The 3,450-nt window shown below is 40.2% G+C and overlaps 1 pseudogene; it reads left to right on the plus strand.

The window, feature by feature from the left end:
- The first annotated feature begins 1,631 nt into the window (after positions 1-1,631).
- LOC123948022 lies at positions 1,632-2,223 on the plus strand (annotated as a pseudogene).
- Positions 2,224-3,450: the final 1,227 nt, after the last annotated feature.

Below are 3,450 nucleotides of genomic sequence, written 5' to 3' on the forward strand. Positions count from 1 at the left end.
ACCACAAACCAACAAATTCCTCCAAAAAGGAAAATTTCATCAAAAGCTTCTGCACAGCAAAGGAAACAGTCAACAAAACAAAGAGGAAACCCACGGAATGGGAGAAGATATTTGCAAATGACAGTATAGATAAAAGGTTGATATCCAGGATCTATAAAGAACTTCTCAAACTCAATACACACACAAAAAATAAATAATCATGTCAAAAAATGGGCAGAAGGCATGAACAGACACTTCTCCAATGAAGACATACAAATGGCTATCAGACACATGAAAAAATATTCATCATCACTAGCCATCAGGGAGATTCAAATTAAAACCACATTTAGATACCACCTTATACCAGTTAGAATGGCCAAAATTAGCAAGACAGGAAACAACGTGTGTTGGAGAGAATGTGGAGAAAGGGGAACCCTCTTACACTGTTGGTGGGAATGCAAATTGGTGTAGCCATTTTGGAGAACAGTGTGGAGATTCCTTAAAAATTTAAAAATAGAGCTTCCTTATGACCCTGCAATTGCACTACTGGGTATTTACCCCAAAGATACAGATGTAGTGAAAAGAAGGGCCATCTGTACCCCAATGTTCATAGCAGCAATGGCCACGGTCGCCAAACTGTGGAAAGAACCAAGATGCCCTTCAACGGGAGAATGGATAAGGAAGATGTGGTCCATATACACGATGGAGTATTATGCCTCCATCAGAAAGGATGAATACCCAACTTTTGTATCAACATGGATGGGACTGGAAGAGATTATGCTGAGTAAAATAAGTCAAGCAGAGAGAGTCAATTATCATATGATTTCACTTATTTGTGGAGCATAACAAATAACATGGAGGACATAGGAGATGGAGAGGAGAAGGAGTTGAGGGAAATTGGAAGGGGAGATGAACCATGAGAGACTATGGACTCTGAAAAACAATCTGAGGGTTTTAAAGGGATGGGGGGTGGAAGGTTGGGGGAGCCAGGTGGTTGGTATTATGGAGCACATGTATTACATGGAGCACTGTGTGTGGTGAATAAACAATGAATTCTGTTATGCTGAAAAGAAAAAAAAATCCATGGGAGCCTAGTGTTGTTTCCTTCTCAGTGCCCCTGGGCCATGGGAGGGGACTATGGGAACCCACTAACTCCTTCCATTCTGACCCCAAGGTCTCCCCAACACCCTCCAGGACAGGTTCCATTGAACAAGCTGAGCTTTTAAGAACATGACCCAAGCATTGCACAACCTCAAAATGACCTCAAGGCACTTTGGGACCAGTGCCCCAGGCTCCTAGATTAGGGCCACCAAAAGTGCAGCCCCTTATCAGGACCCAGGAAAGAAGGTGTCAGCCAGCTGGTGGGCAGGTGTTGTGGGACGCCCGAGATCCCTAAAGATTCTCTTGATCTTTGACAAAGGAGTGGTTTTATGTATTGTAATATGTGTACATTTCCAAATTGTTCACAACCTCAAAGATAACTTAACAATTCTTCACTTTATGCTAATTAGATGATTTCTGTGAATATCTAATTGTTTCTCACTAAAGGGCGGGAACCCTTGCCCTTCTGCGCTTCAGGTGCTGATTAATAAGGAGTTAGTCACTTTATTTGGCAAACACCGCACTCTTACTTGCATGCCATGATAGGTTAAATCCTGTCAAAGGAAAAAGGACTGAGGGCAGATGAAAAGAGAGCCTGCATGATGGAAATATTTTTTGAGATTAAAAAGTACTTCAATTAAAGACATGAAAAAGATTTTTCCCCCAAAGAAAGGCATTACTGCTCTGTCAGTAAAAGAAGTCCTTCCAAGCTTAGTCGATGTTGGTGTGGTTGGCTGAAGGAGGACTGGAACCTCTGATTTTTGGGCTTTTCCAAGTAAAATTCTTCATGTGAGGAAAGGTAGGTAGGTGGTTCTGGAATCTCAGGTACACGAGATAAGCCAAAAGCACGCAGACCTACCAAAAAGCCGAAACTAAGATTAGTTGACATGAACCAACCATACTAGCCAAAGAGTTTTTTCAACTTTGAGATGAAAGGGAACAGCTAAAGGCAGAAGTAGAAAAATACAAAGAATGTGATCTGGAAGTTATAGAGGAAATAGGCCAAGCAAATAAAGTAACCAAAGAAGCTGCTGACAGATGGTATGATAATGTATTTGCAATAAAATCTTGGGCCAAAAGAGAATTTGAAGAAAATTAAGCCGATTTTAAAAAAATTTTGGAATTCCAGAAGACTCTAAATAGACTGAAATGTTCAATATTGGTTAAGGGCCTACGTGCTAGTGAGTATGTACATTTTTATATTATCCAGTTAAGTGTACTGAATGGTTATTTACTTAAAAATGCTTATCATTTTATTAATTTTAAATAAAATACAAAGTATATAAAAAGAAGAGTCTCTCCTTGCCTCCTGCTTCATAGCACTCTCTTTTATTATTTCTTTCATATTGTTCTGGCTTTGGTGTCTCACTTTACCTGTGTGGTCATACTCTCTACCAACACACCTCTTTTCCAGGTAGTTTCTTCTTTGAGGAGGACTGCTTTTGTACTAAAAACATGGCACACTCTGAGATGGCCTGGGGAGACTTCTCTACACTGGTTAAGGCTCCTTCCCTGGGCTCCTTACATTTCTTAAAATACATTTTATTCTTAAGTAATTTCTACAACCAACATGGGGCTCCAACCCACAACCCCAAGATCAAGAGTTGCATGCTCTACTGGCTGGCCAGAGAGATGACCCTTTCAGCTGCTCATCTAACAGGACTCCAGCCCCAAGTGGATTGGACATTGGATGGTATATGCCATGCAAATGTATTTGGACTTGAGCATAGAGGCCACTGAGATCCAACTAGCCTGAAACAGACACATCCCTCCAGTACCTAGATGAAGAATAGATCAAAAGGGGTCAAAGGCAGAGGTTCAATGACAAGCTTATCTTCAAATTAGTTGTTATATGAAATAACAACTGAAATTAATCTAAGGTAATAAGAATAGATTTATGAGATATTTGGATTGTAAACAGCAATCTTTTTTCCTGACCAGGTATAGTCAAAGTGCAGAGAGAGAAAGAAGTTGAAGATCTCCTCCAGGTGATCACCTGCACCCCAGCTTTGTGGGATGCCTCAGTTGAGATATGGAACACAGGAAAAAACAGTTCAGAAGAAATATGCACTTAATTTTACGCCAGGCACATGTGAGATATCTTTAAAATTTTGTCAAAATCATATAAGAGTAGAAATAAGAAACAGATTGTTTTAAATTTGAGCAATATTCTTGGGCAGTTATGTACTACTATAGCACTGTGCTTTTAAACACTGTATTATTTGCAGTAAATGGGGGGGCTTTTTAGATTTATTTATTTATTTTAGAGAGAGCATGCCTGAGAACGAGACTGAATGAGGGGAGGGTCAGAGGGAGATGGAGAGAATCTTAAGCAGACTCTCTACTGAGTGAGGACCCTGACATGTGGGG

This window comes from Meles meles, chromosome 1 (genome assembly GCF_922984935.1).
Source record: "Meles meles chromosome 1, mMelMel3.1 paternal haplotype, whole genome shotgun sequence".
Taxonomy (NCBI): Eukaryota; Metazoa; Chordata; class Mammalia; order Carnivora; family Mustelidae; genus Meles; species Meles meles.